This window comes from Jaculus jaculus, chromosome 10 (genome assembly GCF_020740685.1).
Source record: "Jaculus jaculus isolate mJacJac1 chromosome 10, mJacJac1.mat.Y.cur, whole genome shotgun sequence".
Taxonomy (NCBI): domain Eukaryota; kingdom Metazoa; phylum Chordata; class Mammalia; order Rodentia; family Dipodidae; genus Jaculus; species Jaculus jaculus.
This window is the reverse complement of record NC_059111.1, coordinates 7,047,003-7,069,604: the sequence shown is the minus strand read 5'-3', so window position 1 is coordinate 7,069,604 and position 22,602 is coordinate 7,047,003.

The following is a 22,602-nucleotide window of genomic DNA, read 5'->3' as shown; positions in this document are numbered from 1 at the left end:
CGTTTAACTACTGAGCCATCGCTTCAGTCCAAGGAATTTCTTTTGTCCTACAAACTCTTGCCTTTGGCCATCTTGAGACTATTTTGGTACAAAGTGTCCAATGTTAATAGAGAAGTTCTACCTAAAATCTGGTTCAATACCTCTCTAGTCAAACCAGGTCAGAATCTATCACTAGGCAAGCATTTTACTCCCTGAGCTCCATCCCTAGCCCTTCCTTTGACTCTCTAATCCAAGGGGAAACAGGCACATACGTGTTTCAGCAAAGGCTGTGGAGAACAAACCAGTGGCCACCCAAAGAGGCTTGTTTCAACCCTGACCACATGGCTGTTGGTATGGAAGTGGAAGGCCTGTCCACCCATCCCCAGAGAAAATTGTGAGCAAGTCCTTCCCCCCTCTCTGAACCTAGTTCTTCATTTACAAAGGCCCCAGTATGAAATCCTAGGATCCAATGAAAAATATTCTTTGAAACTCACCTTCAAATGTCAGTCATTTTGCTGGAAATTCTGGGAGTGGGACAAATTCACCAGGGAGACAGGATTGCTATGAATTTGTCCTTAGTCACTAACCTTTCTGCTTAAGACCCCTCCATCATATAGATTTCCAAGTTCTCGTCTTTGCTCAGCTTGTCCTAAAACCATTGTCTTAATCATAAATTCTAATTGGAACAGGATCCCCTGCAATTTTTCTCTAATGCCACAGAAAAGCAGGTCTGTTTCTAGGAATACATTGAGCCGGATTCAACTCCAATTAACAGTTTGACTCAGTTAAAGTGTGGTTAACCCACTACTGTCCCGGATCACCACCCGGCTTGTGAAAGATAAGTTGCTGGACCGGAGAGATGGCTTAGTGGTTAAGGCGCTTGCCTGCAAAGCCAAAGGACTCAAGTTTGGTTCCCCAGAACACATGTAAAGCCAGATGCACAAGCTGCTACATGCGTCTGGAGTTCATTTGCCGTAGCTAGAGGCCCTGGCACACCAATCCTCTCTCTCTTCCTTTTTTTTTTTTCTCTCTCTATCTCAAATAAATATTTTTAAAAAAAAAAAAAAAAAAAAGATAAGTGGCAGAACCAGCAAGGAGATGAGGGCCATGGAAATATGGTCTTGGGGCTGGAGAAATGGCCCTGTGAGTAAAGCACTTGTAGAGACCTGAGTTAGGTCCCCAGCACCTACGAAAAGCCCGACACAGCAGCATGCTCCTGTAACCACAGCACTCGTGGTGACAGGGAGGTAGAGACGGAAGAATCCTCCCTGGAGGCGCAACAGTCAGCCTGGTGTATGAGTGGTGAACAATAAGAGACCCTGTCTCAACCAAGGCAGACACCACAGCGTCTGCCCTCTGCACGCACACCACATTCCTGTGCATGAACACACACACACACACACACACACACACACACGTCAGCCTTGCAGTACTGGGGACCCAATTCTGTCCCTTCAGCTACCCCACGTAAGGTTTCCCTATCAGTTAACTTGTTTTTTGTTGTTGTTGTTTTTAAATGTTTTAAAAATATTTTATTTTTATTTATTTGAGAGAGAGAGAGAGAGGCATATAGTGTAGAGAGAGAGAGAGAGAACGGGCACACCAGGGCCTTTAGCTACTGCAAATGAACGCCAGACACATGTGCCATCTTGGGCCCCTGGCTTATGTGGGAACTGGGGAATCGAATCTGGATCCTTGGGCTTCACAGGCAAGTGCCTTAACCACCAATCCATCTCTCCAGCCCAGTTAACTTGTTGTGATCTGCAGTTAGATGAGGCTGGTTTTCCTGAATTAGAAGTATGATGTTCTCATTTCATTCGGATGAATCCTATATTGGATTTATTTTTAGGAATTGGCTTGTGCAGAGGTCAGGGCTGGAAAGTCTAAAATATATAATGCAGGCCAAGGGCTACAAACACAAATAGGGCTGGAGAGATGGCTTAACAGTTAAGGCACTTGCCTGTGAAGTGTAAGAACCAAGATCCCCAGAACCCTCATAAGCCAGATGCACAAGATGACATATTTGTGCAAGGCTGCACATGCACACAAGATGGTACACATGTCTAGAGTCTGATTGCAGTGGCTAGAGGCCCTGGCAAGCCAATTTTGTCTCTCAGAAATAAAAAAAAAAATAGGATTAGAAACACAAAAAAATTATGCCACCATCTTTTTTTCAGTTTTTTTTTTATTAGTTACATATATAGTGCGTATATAGCCATGATGGTACCATCGTTAGCCTTCTCCCTGTATTGTGGGGGTGGCCATCAGTTATGGGGGAGAGGCAATGTTTCTATGCATAGTGACCCAACTTATGGCTCTAACAATCTTTCCACCCCCCTCTTGCGCAAATTTCCCTGAGCCATGTTGGGTTCGTTTTAGGTCTGCTTCAGTGATGAGGTCTTAGGAGTCTTTGTGTCTCTGGATCTCTGGTTTGGTAGGAGCTGAGTGTTCTCTGTGTCTTTCTCCTTCACCCTTGTGCTGGTACCAGGTTCACAGAGAAAGCAGCTCTTGCTCATTTCCCCAGTTACTCTATGGCTCCAGCTGGCGCCCTGGTGGCGTGTGACGGGCTGATTCTCTCCTCAGATTCTGTGTCCATCTGAAAAAGAGAAGCAAATTCTCCAATGGAGAGTGAGGTCAGTGCAAGATACATGGATGCCCATTACTATTTTAGAGAGGATTTAACAGGTGCAGGCCCTCTTGTAGCCCGCTATTGGTGGGAGCTTGATATTGGAGAGCGGGCTCGTTTCTGGGTCTGGTTCTGACTTGTTTCCCCATTCCAGGTATGGGTTCCGTCTCGGTGCAAAATTCCTTCCCCAGCTTTTGCTCTTAAGGTCTTCATTTGATTAGATGGGGTCACATACCATATTGAGGATAACCGCTTTATTTTTTTAATTTAATTTAATTTAATGTTATGTTATTTTGGTTTTGTGAGGGAGGGTCTCGCTCTAGCCCAGGCTGACCTGGAATTCACTATGGAGCTTTAGGGTGGCCTCAAACTCACAGCGATCCTCCTACCTCTGCCTTCCGAGTGCTGGGATTAAAGGCGTGAGCCACCATGCTTGGCTTAATCTCTTTATTTTAAGCCAAGTTAATAGACTCAATGCCACTGATAGCTGCATACCAAAAACACCTTCCTCTAGACTTGTGTTTGACCAAAGGCACCATTGTCTAGCCAGCCTGACATACGTACATATGATGGTCCATCAGAGGTTCCATGACTTACATTCATGGAATGTGTTCAGGGCTGAGAAGGAGCCTGTCAAAACCTAAAACTGAGTGTAAGAATAAAAAAGGAATAGCTACTGTGACTCAGGGGTACCAAGTGCCACAGGGCACTATGTCAGCTATAGCTTGTCATGCATCCCCACACGGCATCCCAGGTAAGACACTGTGTTCGGCAAAAGTAAGACCACATCTCTCTGATGGTCTAGTTATGCCAGGCTCATAGAAACTCCTAACCTTGCAGATGTCAAAGCTGTAGGTATCTCTGAGCCAGAAGGTGAGTGGTCATGATTGAACACCCATCCTCCCAGGCAGACTCAGGAGAATTTGACCAAAATAAAGCCTGAGAATTTCCATTTCCACAGGGCAAACAGGGAAATGAGATGATGTGCAATTGATGTGTGTGGAAAGCGGAGGGATGGGGCATTTACATCTATTTAATTAAGGAACGCATTGTAACCTCTATTTACTTCTGTTTAATTAAGGGATTGCTCATTTCAGAGAAGGCATCATGCTGGGCATTCTGCTAGCTCTGTGATTCAGAGCTCAGCTAAGGATGTATGGGAAATAGTTTGGTGATCTTAGTGCAGTCCCTAATGGCGAGAGCTTCTATCACAAAGCCAATAAACTATGTTGGCAGACTTGCAAAAAGAGAACCAAGGGACGAATCAAGAAAATGATCTCTTCAAGGCACGCGAGGTCATCTGTGAGAATGTATGTTATTATATGGTAATTCTGACCAAAATTTAGAAGTACAAAGGATTCCTAGTAGGATAACCCAGCCACATTTTTAAATAGGCAAACGAAATTGATAGAACTGTAGAGACTCAGAAGAAATATAAAATGTATGTGGCACGTTAAGCAAGCTAAAAATTTCCCTTTACACAAACAATTGACCATTCCAACATGGAAGCAGGAAATGTTAGAGGGAGACAGTAAGGGGGTGGCCATGGTCTTATACATTATGCACATTTATTTGTATGCCTAAGGGTACTCACCTGATTGGTTTTGATTCAATCTTTTTTCTTCTCAGAGGAGGAATTTCAGTTCTACTGTGACTCATTATTTCATCTGACATTTTATTAGCCTTTTGGCATTGACCTAAGAAAAACTTACTCTTAAGTTCTGTGAGTCACAGATCAATAGGAAAGGGGGGGGGGTGAGGAGGTGGATGGTAAATCTATTGGTGTCAAGGGAAGAGAGGGAAGTTTGGGACCTCCGTCAAGTTGGCTGGCTGGATCTTCTGTCTCTATCGAACATCACCATTTAGTGCTTGCCAAGATATTACCTAACTAATGGTCTGAAGTGTGACTTTTCCAGCTGAGCCTATCTCTGTTTACCCCAGTGGAGAAATGATTCTGGCCCAGTTCAGCTTGGTGCACCAGTGAGTTGGGAGAGAGCATATGTCACTTGATCAGCTGCCTCACCAAGCAGCACTCCTCCCAGGATGGACGGCTTAAGAAAGCTGCATCACCCAGGTCCCTTGCACAACTGGAAGGAGGCCATGCCAGCGAAGAGTCCCCTGTCTTCCAGAAGTCATTTGTCACTAACAAAACCCCATGAGTCCTGTGAGCTTCTTGTAAATGTCATGAATCTTGTGAGTCTCTTCTCTCCCTCTATAGGGAGTATGCTATCTGGAGGAAACAGCTATACAACACAGCCTCCCTAGGGTCCTCCCTCCATCTCCAAGGACCAGAAGTGTCCTTCCAAAGTAGATCTCCCTCATATTAGAACCAGCATGTCTCCGTCTTTGGACTCTGGCTGTCATTTCATTGTAACTCTACCTCCCAAGAGTGGCCCAGACCACCCTTCCCAATTGTCACTTCCCTGGTATGACCCAGACCACCCATCCCAATGATCACCTCTCTGGAATGGCGCAAGCCCCAAGGCAAGGTGAACAGCCCTGCAACCAAGGAATTCCCTAGTCCTCAAGGGAAGTGGCTTCTGACCTGTCTGGCTAGAGTCCTTCTCGGGCTTTCCCCGAATAAAGCTGTCTCTGCACTGTTGAGCCAAGTCTTCCCTCTTGTTTTGTTCTCATTTTTTCTAACACCTCACACTTTATGAAGGCAAACAAGAGAATGAAGCAATATCAGTCGATTCTTAAGGACAAGGGCCCATCTCATTCAATGTTGGATGCCCAGTATTTCCTAAATATTTATCAGATATGCAGTTGAATAACAGAATGTTTGAAATAACAATGATTTACAATACAATCCAAATGATATCATGAATGCACATTAGAATTTTACAAGGCATGGGCTGGAGGGATGGCTTAGTGGTTACAGAACTTGCCTGCAAAGCCTAAGGACTCAGGTTTGATTCCCTAGGACCCACATAAGCCAGATGTACAAGGTGGTGCATGCATCTGGAGTTTGTTTGCAGTGGTTAGAGGTTCTGGTGCACCCACTCTCTATCTGCCTCTTTCTCTCTCTCAAATAAATTAATAATATTTTTAAAAAGAATTTTACAGGACTGGAGAGATGGTTTAGTAGTTAAGACACTTGCCTGTGAAGCCTAAGGGTCCAGGTTCGATTCTCCAGGTCCCATGTAGCCAGATGCACAGGTGGCGGCATGAATCTAGAGTTTGTTTGCAGCAGCTAGAGGCCCGGTGTGCCCATTCTCTCTCTTTCTCTCTCTGTCTCTAATAACTAAATAAATAAAATAAAAATAAATCTTTTAAAAAAAGAATTTTACAATGCCATCTAAATATTATGAATGAACATTAGAATTTTACAATACAATCCAAATGATATCATAAATGCACATTAGAGGTACTGACCACAGATGCACTGGAGGGAAGACTTGCCTTCCCTGAGGAGAACTCAAATTGCATCATACTTAATATTTCAAGACATGAGTGGAATCAATCAAAGAAACTATTTTTAGCATCTGTTACCTCTAAACACCAGAGCAGACAAGACAAGAATAGAGAGAAACTAAAATGCAGTCTCTACCCAAGAAGAGCTTAAACGTCTAGCGGTGAAGTTCTTGGAGGAAGAAAGACAGAGCATGACGTGTTACGGAGGAAGAGCAAGCTGAGGCCCGTCAGGAATAAAGCCATGCAGCTGGAAGAATCGGGAAGACAGAAGAAGCGGAAGGAATAGAGAAAGGCATTCCAGATGAAGGAGGGAACGTGCTTACAGAGGATAAGGGCACAAATGGTTATAGTAGAGTTGGGCGTGGCGGCTCACGCCTTTAATCCCAGCACTTGGGAGGCAGAGGTCGGAGGATCACTGTGAATTTGCGGCCAGCCTGAGACTACATAGTGAATTCCAGGTCAGCCTGGGCTAGAGCGAGACCCTACCTAAAGGGGGGAGAAAAAAAAAAAGGTTATGGTCTGCTCATAAACTGGGAAGAAGGGGCTGGAGGGATGGCTTAGCAGTTAAGGCATTTGCCTGCAGAGCCAAAGGACCCAGGTTTGATTCCCCAGGACCCACATTAGCCAGATGGACAAGGAGGCACACGTGTCTGGAGTTCGTCTGCAGTGGCTGGAGACCCTGGCATACCCATTCTCTCTCTCTCTCTCTCTTCCTCTCCCTCTTTCTGTGTCAAATAAATAAAGAATAAAATATTTTTAAAAAAAATAGGAAGAAGGAGCTGGGAAGATGGCTCAGGAGGTAAGAAGTGCACTTGTCACAGGCATGAGGCTGCCTGAGCCCAATTCCCCAGCACCCCACGCACATCCATAACCCCAGTCCTGAGGAGAGCAGAGACTGGATCACAGAGGCTCAGGAAAACCACAGATCCTGCAGAGAGAGGGAGAGAGTGGGGGAGAGAGAAAGAGTGAGGGAGAAAGCGAGAGAGAGAAAGCTAACTCTATCTCCAAGAAATGGGCAGATGAGTGATCGAGAAAGGAGGCGAGCATTGTCCTCTGGCTATTGCTCATGTGCACATAGACATGTGCGTCTGCGCATGTATATCACATACACACGCGTGCGCATGCACACACATGCACACACACACACCAAATACCACACATAGATATCCTCTCCCAAAAGCGCATGGTTCTGGACGTGGGGAAAGGACATGTTGGAGTTGAAACGAGAAAGGAAAGCTGGGGCCAGGCTGTGAAGAGCGTCGCCTTTCATGGTAAGGCAGTCGGCAAACATCTTGCTGAGAGCGTAGGTACCAAACTATTCTACGAGAAGTTTGATCTCTCCTAAAACACAGCTGGAAAGATGCTCATACAATGCATTCTAGTTGCAGAAGCTAGAATTTGCTAGTGGGTTTACATCACATGATGATTTATTTTTTATTGTTTGAGGCAGGGCCTTACTGTGTGGCCCAAACCCTCAGTCCTCCTGCCTGGACCATCTAATCGCTGGCCTCACAGGCCCACCTGGACACGTCCTCATGCCTGTGCCATCCATAGCTGTAAGGGTTTCAGGCTGTGCTCAGAGGAAGCTGGGAGCTCTGCAGAAGTTACCCTGGATTCCACGGGACTATCTTCTCTTTCAGATGGAGTAAATCTCTAGGTCGTTTTATTTTTTCCTTTGTAAAGAACCAGGACCAGGAGCAAATAAGTGCCCATTCTTGAGTTCAATGCCCAGAAATGTGAGGACTCAGATACCATACAAACAGCAGAAGATTAAAAGAAACTTAGTTGTACAAAGACTTTAACAGACAGAAGAACTGAAGGGTCTTTCTTCTCACTTACATGCTTTATTCCCCTGGCTCCAGGGCAACCAATTTGAGTCAAGCAGGCTCAAAAACTCCCGTGTAGAGACACACATGTAGGGTGTGGTCCCTGGTACATATGCTCTAAACAGAAGCAAATGAGCTTCTAAATTTCCAGTGTTATCAAAGAAAACACATATCACATATGCACACGTGCGCACGCGCACACATGCACACACATACACACACACACACACACATATACACACACACACACACCAAATACCACACATAGATACCCTCTCCCCAAAGCCAATGGTTCCGGACATGGGGAAAGGAATGTGATGATCGCAGCCCTATAGCAAAGTCAGGCTATCAAGTTCGAGCCAGCAGTGGGCAGTTACGCAGGTGGTCAGCTACCACTAAGGGTCCATCCGATGTGGTGAATCAGGGACCAGGATGGATTTCGTTTTTCCCCAGAGAGTGAAGCCAGAAACTCCTTAGGAAGCTGACTATACCCCAGTATTTATGAGGACTTCCCCTAGCTCACGGGAGAGTGTCTTCTCATTTTTTCCCCCAGTAGGATTTCATCATTGCTCTCAGCCAACGGCAGCTCTGCATTTTTCATGCGAGTGGGTTCAGCCACTGTGCATGGGAGATGGGGGAGATCACATGGCGTTTAGTTTGTAGGTTACCAGACCTTGGGGGACCAAGCCTAATGCAGAGATCCTGCTTTGGGATGGGATGGAGCTTACAGAGAAGCCAGACTGCCGTAGGAAGATGGTGACCACAGGTCTTGGACACAGGAGTGCGGGCAGCAGTGAACACTGCTCCCTGACCTCTAATCCCATTCTTCTCCTTCCTCCACACAAGTAGAGCTGGCTGCCAGCTACTCCCTTAGGTCAAAGGCAGCTGCGTGCTGACAGACTGCAAGCTGAAGAGATGGGCGTCAGTCACTCCTGCTTGGGGACCTACGCGCCTCTTGGCATTTCTTTCCCTTTTTGTTGGAATCTGGATGCGGCACCAACCTAATGCCAACTCTAAAGATAATGATTTTGCCCTAGGGATGGAAAACCGACAATGTGGGAGGAAGGTAGGTTCTTGGACACATCCTGATCAGAATGGCCACCTTAGAGCTGTGACATGAGATGTGCGTCTGTGTCCTTAACGCTCCTGCAGGGTTGGGTCTTTCAACCATGGTGGCTTAGCTTTACCTGCCTAAATTCCCCAGGTCAGAACGTGTTGATCGCCAAGTGCTTCACCATAAGATGGTAAGTTCAGCTCTACTGTTGAATCAGGGCCCTGAATTTTCTTTTCTTTTTTTTTTTTTTATGACTAGTGCTTGCTTGCATAGCTTTCATAAACTCCCATTTAAAGCAAGTCATTGGTATCACATCACTTCAAAGCTTCTCACATGAGAGAAGGCAAACATAAATGCACTCAAAATAAATTTACCAGGGCTGGAAAGATGGCTTAGCAGTTAAGGTGTTTGCCTGCAAAGCCTAAGGACCCAGGTTTGATTCCCCAGGACCCAGTTAGCCAGATGCACAGACATATGCATCTGGAGTTCATTTACGCTGGTTGGAGGCCCTGGTGCACCATTCAGTCCCTCCCTTTCTCTCTCTCTCTCTCAATAAGTAAATAAATAAAATATTTTTTAAATAAACTTAACTTTTAATGACACCAATTTGTTATTTTGTTTGTTGGCAGTGCTTGGAATGGAACCTAGGGTTTTGCTCATGCTCAGTAAGAAATCTACCACTGAGCTATATTTAGCCCATCTTTACAAAGTTTTAAAGAAAAAGCTTATAGGATATAGAATTTGGAGCTGTAAATAAGAAAGTTGTCAAAAGAGCTGGAGAGATGGCTCGGCTACTTGCTTGCAAAGCCTAAGAACCCAGATTCAATTCTGCAGTACCCACGTAGAGCCAGATGCACAACGTAGCACATGCATCCGGAGTTTGTTTGCAGTTGCAGGAGGCCCTGATACGCCCAAACTTATTCTCTATCTGCCTCTTTCCCTCTCAAATAAATGAAATAAAAACATTTTTTAAAGGATGTGGTGAAATCTGGTCCTGTTGAAGAGTCCAGCTTGTGGGTATGAGACTTGCCAGGCTAGCGCAAGGCCTGAGTTTAGACACCGGAATTCTCGTGAGGACAGCCATGAGGGTATGCAGCTGTTACCCCAGCATACCTACCATGAGAGAAGAGGCCAAGTCAGCAGCACCCTCAGAAAGCGCCTGACATTCACAGCAGAGAACAAGAGACCCTGCCTCACAAAGCTAGAAGGTGACAATCACCCTCAAAGACTGACCTCCACACATGTGCTATGACACACTGACACACACGCACACACACTCATACACACATGCTCAACATTAAGATCAGAATACTAAAAGGTCTGTAAACTACTAAAATATTGGGGCTTATTTGAACAGCACTAATTATCTCTTTCCTAAACCCATCTGAACAGGTGTAGAGAATTTATAATCTGCGAGGCTGGGTAAGAAAGAACTGAATAGCACCTCTTTTTTTAATGTATTTGCTAGCAGAGACACAGAGAGGGAGAGACAGACAAGGTATGGGCACTCCAGGGCCTCTTGCCACTGCAAATGAACTCCAGACGCCTGCGCCACTTTATATATCTGGCTTTATGTGGGTCTTGGGGAATCGAACCCAAGTCTGCAGATTTTGCAAGCAATTGCCTTTAACCACTGAGCCATCTCCCCAGCCCCGGCGCCTTGTTTCTATTCACTGTGTTCCCATAGCGAAATTCTGCTCGCCTCCAAAGCCCAACTCCAGGGTGACCACCTATGAGAAGACATCTGGACTCACTCCTACTTGCCCTCCTCACTTGCCAGTCGGCTCCCACTGTTGGGAGAGCCTCGCTCTGGTGAATTTCAGTTAGCTGCTGTCCCACGCTAGGTCAACAATGCCCTCCTGACGCTGTACCTGAGGGAGGAGAGCCAGTTCGGTGGGGGAGGGGAGGCCCTGGTGGCAGGCCCCTCTCGGTAATTATCCCCTCCCGGTGAGTAATGGGACTTCATCTCTGTGTCTGATTCTTTGATGAAGATGAAACTATTTAATCAGGTTTGGTTGCTCGTCTCATCATCTCCCCACATCACACCCTTCTTGACGAGTTCATTAGCTGGAAGAAAAATTGATGACCTCGTTAGTTCTGCACATTGCTTCACTTAGGACAAATTGGAGTTTTAGGATGTTGCTCAACTCTACCCACAAGGGGACGAGCTCCCGCTCTCTGGACTGTTTGGATAAGCCATGCCCTTGGCGTGCTTATACGCCAAGGTTGCCTGGGAAGTTTCTGTTTGAAATAGTCTTTTCCAATGTCAATACCTCTCCTCAGTCCCGAGGGTGGGTTGGCTTACTTTCTTTCTATCCCTCTCCTCAAATTTTTTGTCCCCATCACCCACTGCCAGCTATTGGAAGTTTATTACTCATAACAGCCCATTTTTATTTCCGGGGACATGTTACTTTCTTCTCCATCCAGGAAGTATTCAGTGGTGACCTCAAGGTCATAACAAGGTGAATTTGGAGGCAGCACCTGCTGGGATCACACCCAAGGGACCAGAAGACGAATTGATTAGGACCACGGACGGCTCCCGGGGACCAGCCGGCTTTGAGGTATGCTGGCTCCTGACAGGTTTTCCTCAGGACTCTCTCACAAGTGAAAGGTGTGGAACGTGGGGCTGTCCAGTAGGGGTATGTGGTCAAGCAAGGCACAGTGACCAGGGAAGGGTGGATGAAGGCAATCCTTGGACTGGGGCAGAATTTGCAGGCTCGTGGTCTTCTTTGCCGCACTCTAGCTTCACCCTATTTCCTGACCAAATCCTAAAGCCTTTTTTTTTTTTCCAAAAATTTACTTATTTATTTATTTGCAAACCGAGAGAGACAGGGAGAAGAGAAAGAGAGAGAGAGAGAGCATGGGTGCACCAAGACCTCTAGTCACTGCAAACAAACTCAAATGCATGTGCCACTTTGTGCATCTGGCTTTATGCGTGCACTGGAGAATAAAAAGTGGATGGTTAGACTCTACAGGCAAGTGCCTTAACCAATGCCAAAGCCTCTTCTATCCTCCTCCCCTGCCCTGCCTTCCCTCTCTGTGTTCTCTCTTTCTCGAGCATGTCTTTAATGCTCTAGTTGGCACACAGTGTAGAAGTCTGCTTCCCAGAGAACACTTGAGAGAACAGAATCTACTCTTTCTCTTCCATATACTTGGGGCCGAACAGGAGCCTGACTTTGAAAAACGTTAAACAATTATCCATCAAATAAAAGAATGAGTGTAAGCCGGGCGTGGTGGTGCACACCTTTAATCCCAACACTCGGGAGGCAGAGGTAGGAGGATCACCATGAGTTCGAGGTCACCCTGAGACTACATAGTGAATTCCAGGTTTGCCTGCTCTAAAGTGAGACCCTACCTCAAAAAAAAAAAAAAAAGAATGAGCGGTGAAAGGTAGCATTCCAGCTTGCAGTGGGGGTGTGGCTACAGAAGAGGGTATGACCATGGACTCAAGGAAGCCTCAAGACCCCCAGTGAGCAGGCTGAGACCCAAAGATGAAGTTTGATAATACTGAAAGCATGGACAAACTCCCGAGGCAAGCACCACTGTGCATCTGGCTTGTAAGGGTACTGGGGAAATTGAACCTGGGTCATTCGGCTTCCCAGGCAGATGCCTTAATGGCTAAGCCATCTCTCTAGCCTGTGCATTTATTTACTTTTTTTTTAAACATTTTTTAATTTTTTTTATTTATTTATTTGAGAGCAACAGACAGAGAGAAAGACAGATAGAGGGAGAGAGAGAGAGAATGGGCGCGCCAGGGCTTCCAGCCTCTGCAAACGAACTCCAGACGCGCGCGCCCCCTTGTGCATCTGGCTAACGTGGGACCTGGGGAACCGAGCCTCGAACTGGGGTCCTTAGGCTTCACAGGCAAGCGTTTAACCGCTAAGCCATCTCTCCAGCCCCATTTATTTACTTTTTGAGAGAGAGAGAGAATTGGCACACCAGGGATTGCAACCACTGTAATCGAACTCCAGACGTGGGCACCACCTTGTGTGCACGCACAACCTTAACTTGTGTCACCTTGCGGGTCTGGCTTATGTGGGACCTGGGGAGTAGAATATGGGTCCTTAGGCCATGCAGGCAAACACCTTAACCACTAAGCTATCTCTCCAGCATGTGAATTTATTTTTTTATAGCTCCATCTTTCTCCTTCACATATAATTACCCACACAGACAGCCAATTCACCTAAACAGAGCCCAGCTCTCAGGCTGGAATCAGCTTGAATGGCTTGCTCTATCATTCCAAGAAAACCTGGAAGAAAGTATTTACCTTTTACTAAACTGCAGCATCCACCCATCGGTGTGCAGAAGTTTATAGCATAAAATTGATTATTTTTCCCCTTATCAACAAAGGGTTCTGTCTTCCATCCAAGCACATTTACTTCCCAGCCGAGGGCCAATCTTTCTCCTGCTTCTAAGCATGACTTCCTGCTCAGACACTATTGACATCTGTTGAGGTCAGCTCCAAATTGCTGGGATGAACAACCAATGCCGACACAGTACATCGGAGGAAGGGTTTTTATTTTAAGCTTACAGAATGAGGGGGAAGTTCTATCAGTGGTGGAAGAAACTGCTTCCTTACATCCAAGCACAGAGGAAACCACCAAAACGGCCCCTGAAAACCAAAGGCAACGAGCAAGAGCAGCGGGGACCCAGGCAGGGCTCAGATCTCTCTGCATAGCTTTTGGCTGGACCCCAGGATTCACCTCCAGTGACACCTCCTCCAGCCAGGCAGCTAGAGACCCTAATTACAGACTTTAACAAAATGCTTGAGTCTGTGGGGGACGTACATTCAAACTACCACCACATCCCACAAGAAGTGGCAGTTATAAAGTGGGCTTTAATTAACAAATCTCGAACAGGAGACAATCCTTCTACACAGGCTGTGAAGTCATGCTCGTGAGAAACCATGCAGCGTGAGCCGTCTGTGCTACCAGCACTGAGTGCCCGAGCTCTTGCTGGCACCCGTGCCACGTGTAATGGGGCCCGCTGTTAACCTGTAAGGTCTCATCCCTTCCAACCCCAGGCTCTTCCTTCCGTATCTTCCTCTGGCCCTCATTCTCATCTCTTCCTCCTCCCTCTTGCCTCTCCTCTTCCCATGCCAGATCCTTTTGCCTGCTCCCAGACTTTCCCGCACATACCCAACACCAGTGAGAAATGAAACTTGACAGTGAAGATTTAACTAGATGAGACACTGGCATTTTAAGCTGAACTAAGGAAGAATTTTGGTAAACTCTGTTAAAATAATCCCAGGAAAAAGGTAGATTTCAGTAAGCAGGTAGAAGGACGTAGTAAGTCCCTTAAGTTAGTAGGAAGTCTAACCAGAGGGCGTGATGCACACTGATTACAAAAATCCAGGCCTTCGTCAGCGTTACTGGATGAGGCCAAGAAGACCAACTAGAGGTCTTTCCCCATCTGACGTTGTCCCGTATCCAATGGAGAAATTCTAACCCAAGAAGAAGGTTTCTGTGGGGCTTGAAATATACAGTTTGGAGTTAGAGGAAGAGAAAAAAAAAAAAAAACCATAAGTATGAGCCCAGGGAGTTAGCACAGTGGGTAAAGTTGTTGACTGACAAATTAAGGACCTGAGCTCAATCTTCAGGACTCATGTAAAATAACTGGAGTGGGGAGAGTCCCCCCCCACCAAGCAAGCTGGGAGACATCTTTAAAAAAAAAAAACAAAAGAAATATTCCCCCTGCACACATATTATTGACAAGTGGAAGCTATTTCATTAAGTTTCATGTTTCTTCCTTGCTTCCAAAGTTCGTGGCTTTGTCCCATCAATGTGGGAGTCGCTTACATACAACACCTTTAACTTTCTGTCTTAATCTCTGTTGCAGTCCCGCTCACCTCACTGGGATAAAGCACCTGACCATGAGCAGCTGGTGGGAGGAAAGTACTGATTTGGGGCGACAGTCTCAAGGGGAAGCTCCGTGATGGCAGGGGACAGCGTGGCGTGAGCAGAGGCTGGGCATCGCCTCCTTGCCACGGCAGGTGGACACCAGCAGCAAGAGAGTGAGAGGAACTCATGCTGGCGAGCTAGGGGCTAATCAACTTCAAAGTCCACCCCCCCCCAGTGACACACCTCCTCCAGCAAGGCTCCACCGCCCACCTTGCCATCACAGTTCCCATATTTCAAGTACTTACCTGTTGTAAGTGAGTCTCCCAGGGAACATTCAGAGACGGAGGTTTCTGGGCAGAATGGAGAGCCAGGGAAGCCAAATTGGGAAAAGGAGGAAAACTGAATAGCTGTGCACTGACCTTTTAGAGGGTTGGGACTAGGACGCTCTTTTAGATCTGCCCCACCAAGGGGAGGGAGGTGGGGGCTTTTAGAACCTCCTCTGATCACCCATTGAACAGGAACAGCTCCTTGGATGCCGCAGGTCCTGGAGAGGACCCAGCTGTGAGCCATCGGGAGCTTTCTCATGAATCATGTGACTTCCCATAGCTGCTGGAAAAGCAGATGGCTCATGCCTAAAGAGGGGAGCCGGGTGACAGCCACAACATTGCATGCAATTCAGTGCATTTGACATGCTCATGTGTGTTGGCTTGTGTGTGGATACATGTGAAAGCCACAGGGTGTCTCCCTCAGTTGCTCTCCATCTTTTTTGTTGCTGTTGTTCTGTTTTGTTTTTTGTTTGTTGAGGTAGAGTCTCATTGTAGCCCAGGCTAACCTGGAATTTACTACACAGTCTCAGGCTGGCCTTAAACAAACAGTGATTCTCCTATCTCTGCCTCCCGAGTGTTGGGATTAAAGGCGTGCGCCACCACGCCTGGCCATCCATCTTATTTTTTGAGACAAGGTCTCTCACTGAAGCTAGAGCTCAATGATTTGGCTGGAATGGCTAGGCAGCAAGCCCTAGGGATCGCCCTCCTGTTTCTGCCCCCCACCCCAGCACTGAGGTTACATGCATGCCCCACAATGCCTGGGATTTTATGGAGATGCTGGGGCACCAAACTCAAGTTTATATGTCAAGCACTTTCCCCACTCAGCCATCTCCCCAGCCTCCACCACTTGATTTTTTTTTATTTAATTGAGAACCTGAATAGGTCAGCATACTGCGATTTGATTGTATCCCTTTATTGATATTTTCTAATATTGAGTATTTTGCTTTAGAATCTGTTTCAAACAGTTCTTTCCAATGTAATAAGTGGTCTTTGACCTTTCAAAATTTTTAATGTGGGCTGGAGAGATGGCTTAGCAGTTAAGTGCTTGCCTGTGAAGCCTAAGGACCCCGGTTTGAGGCTCGATTCCCCAGGACCCACATTAGCCAGATGCACAAGGGGGCGCATGCGTCTGGAGTTCGTTTGCAGTGGCTGGAGGCCCTGGCGCTCCCATTCTCTCTCTCTATCTCTGCTTCTCTCTGTCTGTCGCTCTCAAATAAATAAAATAAAACAAAAAAAAAATTTTTTTTTAATTTTTTTTAATGTAATTCTATTGTGTCCTACAGAGTGAGGTACTGGTACAGAGATGTTGTTACCTTGTGCATGGACTGGGAACCCTGCCTGGGTAAGAGCTAACTAGCTGGAAATCCATATAATCATGGGCTCTTTCAGACACTAGATGGAAAAGGTACAGCACTTAAAACATCACTGCCCTTAGCACTTTCCATCAGCCTAGATACCTAGTCCATCTGCCGTGGCCGGCGGTATGGTAAGCACGACTTAGCATCCCCGTGTAGACCGTGGGCTGCCTGCGTTCCCAATCCACCTTCCTTGCTTCTTCACATCTCCTGCCTTTAGGACTCTGTTGGCACTAATTACTGTCTTTCCCTCTAGACCAGGACTTTAACCCATTCTTTTACACAGAATCCTGGGACTCGCTCCACCTGCAGGTCTGTGTAGACTCGTAAATTAGGTTTTTGTTTTTGTTTTTGTTTTCCCTCTCTGAGTAGTCCATCGAATTACAGACAGATCTTGATCGCCTTGGTAACCTCATGAATCACATGACTTCCCAGAGCTGATCTGCACAGGCATTTAAAGCAGAGATCACAACCGGCTCTCCAGGGCAACTGGAAGGGAGCTGAGTGTTTTCTTTTAAATTTAATTTTTATTTATTTGAGAGAGAGAAAGAAGCAGAGAGAGTGAGAGACAGAGGGAGAGAATGGGAGCACCAGGGCCTCCAGCTACCACAAACAAACTCCAGACTCACGTGCCTCTTTGTGCATCTGGTTTACATGGATGCTGGGGAATCAAACCTGGGTCCTTTGGGTTTGCAGGCAAGCGCCTTAACCGCTAAGCCATCTCTCCAGCCCTGGGAGCTGAGTTTTGCTACACTTGCTTTTAAATTTTTTGAGCCTACCATAGACAACTTGGATTCCATCCATAATCAAGTCTGGATTTCTCCCTTGGGTTTAAAAAGTAAAAGCAGAGCTCCAGCCATGCAAATGGGCATCTCACCATAGCACCCTTAGCTCCGGCTGAATAGCTGCTGTCTCCCCCTTCCCCAGCCCCTCCTTCCCCCCATCCCCCCCCCCACCCGTGCTCACACAACCTTCCCTCTCGATATTCCTGCCGGGACCTGCAGGCTGTAAGCCTGGTTTAAATGAGCATTCCTGGGCTGGGTGAATAGCTCAGACAGTAAAGTGCTTGTCTTACAAACAAGAGGACCTGAGCTCAATCATCTGTACTCACATAAAAACAGCAAGAGGGGGGCGCACATTTGTAATCCCAGCACTAGGGAGGTGAAGACAGGCCGATCCCTGGCCTGGAGCTCACAGGCCAACCAGTCTAGACTAATTGGTGAGCTCAAGGCCAGTGAGAAACCTTGCCTCAAAAAACAGGGGGAAAAAAATTACAAATCTCAGGGTGTGGTGATGCAAGCCTTTAATCCCAGCACTTGGGAGGCAGAGGTAGGAGGATCACCGTGAGTTCAAAACCACCCTGAGACTCCATAGTGAATTCCAGGTCAGCCTGCGCTAGAGTGAGACCCTACCTCCAAAACCAAAAAAAAAAAAAAAAAACAGGTGGATAATATTCCTAAGAAATGACACCACTGTTTTTCTCTTGCTCTACATATATGCACACACACAAATAAAAATGCAATATAATGATATAAATATGTAAAATATTTTAAGAATATGATACATATACAGGTATGTATATTATATATATGATTGAGGAGGAGGATATATTTATGTTATATCCTCCTCGGTCCTTCCAGGAACTACCTCCCATGCAATAACATGCTCCTTTAGATTAAAACTATTTTTATTTTAAAATATTTTATTTTTATTTATTTATTAGAGAGAGAGAGGGAATAGGAGCACCAGGGCCTCTAGCCACTGCAAACAAACTTCATACACAGCTTATGTGGGTTCTGGGGAATCAAACCTGGGTCATTAGGCTTCACAGGCAAACTGCTTAACTGCTAAGCCATCTCTCCAGTCCCTCTGTCCTATGTTTATGGGCACATACGTCTTCACACATACTATACATCCACACTAAAAATAAATATATTTATGGACTGGAGAGACGGCTTAGCAGTTAAGCAGTTCGCCTGTGAAGCCTAATGACCCAGGTTTGATTCCCCAGAACCCACATAAGCCAGATAGATGTACAAGGGGGTGCCTGCATCTGGAGTTCATTTGCAGTGGCAGGAGGCCCTGTCATGCCCATTCTCTCCCTCTCTCTCTCTCTCTGCCTCTTTCTCTCAGATAAATAAATAATAAAAAATAAATAAGCATAGAACAGAGAATGTAATAATAAATATAAATGAAATAGCACTCCACACAGGTGATACTTGGCACCCAGCCTCAGCTCTTGACAGTAAGGAAGGGCTAAGAATACACTACAGTTAAGGAAGCAGCAAAAACAGAAACCAGGCCCAGGGTTTTCAATAGCATCGTGCTTGCTGACACAGAGGAAGCCTGTCTCCTTGGTCAGCCTCACTGGCAACACGGCTTCTGTGGATAATTTATGGGTTGGGGCCAAGACCCAGCAGAGTGGATCAAGGTAACCTTTACCCCTCACTACCCATCTCCTCCAAGAAGGAGAGGTCCGAAGACCCCGTGGTATGTTCTTTCCTCCTGGGCCAGGTGAGATGAGGGGCTGAGGAGATGGCTTAGTCAGGAATGCACTTGCCTTTCAAATATTAGGGCATGCAATAACAAGGCTCAATCTTTGGAATCCGCTTCAAATGCCAGGCATGGTTGCAGTGCTTATAATCCCAGCACTGGAGACACAGAGCCAAGAGGATGCCTGGGACTTGCTGGCCAGTCTAGCATACTCGGAGTTCTCCACGCCAACGAGAGATCCTGTCTCAAAGGATTCCTGAGGAGGACACCTGAGGTGAATCTCCGGCCTCCACGTGCACGTGCACACACATCCTCAAGCACCCACACACATGCAAACATGCGTATACACACGCACACATACGGAGCACACATACGCACACAAACTGGGAGATGAGCTGGTGAAGAGAAGATCTTTTGTTTGACACAACAGCATTACAATGCCCGTCTTCAGATCCATTCCCTTTACAGACTGGCACATGCTTATGGGAATCAGGAGCAGCCTGCCTCACGGAGATTTGGTTAATGCACAGAATGGATGAAGGGAACATGGGAAGAGAGGAATCAGAAATCAGTGGCTCCAGAGCAGCCGAGGTGCTCACTGTGGCAGACAGGGAATGATGAATGGATTGTCTCAGTAAAACACGAGGACTGTTATTTGCTTTACACTCGGCTCTTCCGGTTGTTAAAAACAAAACACCTCTCAGTGAATTTAAACCCGTCCCCCCAAAATGTCCTTACCCAGGTTTTCTAACTTAAACATACTTGTAAATCCACTGTTTTGTTGCTTGACCAAAAAGGGGGAGGGGGAGAAAAAATGAAAGAGAGACTTGGGGATGGAGAAATGGTTCAGCAAGTAAGAGCACTTGCCATGTAAGCACGAGAGCCTAAGAAGGCCAGAGTTTAACCCCTGGGCCCCACATAAAAAGTGGGGTAAGGGCGTTGGCCTGCAAAAACAAAGGACCCAGGTTTGATTCCCCAGGACCCACGTTAGCCAGATGCACAAGGGGGCGCACGCGTCTGGAGTTCATTTGCAGTGGCTGGAGGCCCTGGCGCGCCCATTCTCTCGCTCCGTCTCTCTATCTCTCTCTCTCCCTCTTCCTCTCTTTCAAATAAATAAAAATAAAAATATATATTTAAAAAGTGGGGAAAGACAACCATACCTGTAGCCCCAGTCAGGGTGGCGGAGCAGAGATAAGAGAATCATTGGAGCTCAGCGGTCGGCCCGTCTGCTCATGAAAACCAGCAGCTTCAGGCTCAGACGGAGGTTCCATTTCAAGGAAACCAGCAGAAGACAGAGAAGGACATGTGACATTCTCCTCTGGCCTCTGCACACGTGCACATGGGGAACATACACCTGTACACACATGCACATAGACTACACACACACACATATAAGCACATATGATAAAAAAAAATAGGCTTTAATTAAAGAAGCAAGCATGCTATTGTATGGTAAGTGTCTTCCTTGCAGAATCAAGGATGGAGGGACCCATGCATCTATAGACCTCATTATATTGAGCACTCCCTCTGCTCAGGGGTGGATTCAATCTCATCTCCCTCTCTGCCCCCTCCAACCCGGTGCCTTCTCTTGGCACATTACTTCCAGTAACATACACATTGCTTAATTTCACAGGTTCATTAGTCAGGTGTAGCTTTTCCATGACCAGGTGATGAATGGGTTATCAGGAAAGTAACTTAGGGGTAGGACTTCAGAGTTCACCGCCACAGCACCTCCATGGGGAAATTCACAGGGCTTGTTGGAGGGGAAGAGAGAGGGAAGGACATTTGGATCACCAGAGAATTTCTTCCCCTGACTCAGAAACATTAAAAAATCTAATGCAACTTTATTCTCCATCCTCCCTTAAGCCTTAAATGTCTGTCTTCGGGGCATGGACTGTAATAGACTAGGGCTTTAGGACCAGTTTCTCTGAGAAGCAGCCGGTATTCGAGAAGGGCCCTTGACACCATTCTAACTTAATGCTAGACACATCTGCAGCTACTTGGACAAAATTGACATTGTCTGGAGTGCAAAGCAATCGCCTCGCACAGCATTAGTGAGCATTTACTCTTGAGCCGTGCGACCAGACAGCAAATCTTGACCTTTAGGAGTTCAGAGATTAGATTTCGTTGCTGCAGGCGTTGAAGATATTGTTAGGAATTTGTTGCTATTCAAAGCAGATTTCAGGGGTTACCTATGGGTTTAATTCATCGCAGCAATCATTTTGGGGAAGGTTCTTTTAAAGCCAAGATAGCTTCAAATAAAAAGCAGGATTACTTTTACATTGATTGTCAGTAGTTGGGAAGTATCACCGGGGCACACCCTCGAGATGCTGTGAAAGTTTTTGTTATCTGTTCCTTTGCTGGCCGAGGGTCTGTGGAACTAGGGAGAAAAAAGCTTGTCTCTCCAGCTGGCATTGAAAGCAGTTACTGTGAGATAGGCAGCAAAGGAGAAGAAGGATTTGCTGATCTCTGGTGTAGATTCCTCAGACCCCTTGACACATTCCGTGCACAGCTTTCCCCCACAGGTCGTCTTGAAACGCATCATTTAAAACAAGACCTGTGTAAGCCAACAGGGGTTAAGCGGGGCTTATTTTGCCGAGCCACTCTGCATAGGCACCCAGTCTTTCCTTGCCTGTGCGCAGATGTGCCCCTGTGTGTGCACAGATCTGTGTGTGTGTGCATGTGTGTGCATAGGTAGCCCATCTTGTCTAGGAGTCAATTTCCTAGCTCCACCAGCCCTCGTGATTCAAGGGCTGCACAGAAAAGGCTTCTGAGGACGTTTAGAAATGAAGGTGTGCATGGTGGATGGGCTCCAGCTGTGTGCTTTGTTTCTTGCAGAAGACTTTCACTCTCATCTTGATGATTTGTCATGCAATTTGTATTAAGCCCTGCTTCTCAGTTCCCCAAATCCACAGTCCCATAGTTGATTAAACACCTTGAGAGCTAATCTCCACCGTCTCTCTTCATCTCTCCAAATTTGCTTATTTCTCAAAGAGAGAGTTTGAATTGGAGAATCTTTTTTATGTTTTTGTTTTTGTTAGTTTTTTGTTGTTGTTGTTGTTGTATTTTGCTTTTCAAGGTAGGGTATTGCTCTAGCCCAGGCGGACCTGCAATTCACTAAGTAGTCTCAGGGTGGCCTAGAACTCGTGGCAACCCTCCTACCTCTGCCTACCAAGTACTGGGATTAAAAGTGTGTGCCACCACACCTGGCTTGAATTAGAGAACTTTACAGCACTGAATTTGGTCATAAGCTACAAAGTGGTGAGAAGCATTGTCAAGGAAGGCACGGTAGCTGTCAAAGAAACAACTAGAACCTGGGAAGAGAGAGTATGCCAAGTTAATGGGGCTGGGGGGGGATGCTTTCCCACAGTGAAGTAACAGAGCTAGGGACCATCAATGAATGAGTAAACGCAGGTCAGTTATGCCTTGATGGAGTCAGAATAGGAAGCATATTTTAGAAAGCTCTTAATCGACAGCTGACACCATTTTAAAGATGCCTGGCTGGAGAGAAGCTTCACTGTGCAGACAGCTTTGGAGGTTAATCTGAGCAGCACTGCATCAGTGAGATTAATTTGTGGAAGGTGCATATCTACAAGGGACCCAGTGTGGCCTGTGGCTGCTGCTTTAACCTGGGTCTGTGTAGCACCCTGCACAACCTCACCGGGAGATGAGAGGGAACAACTTCTTTT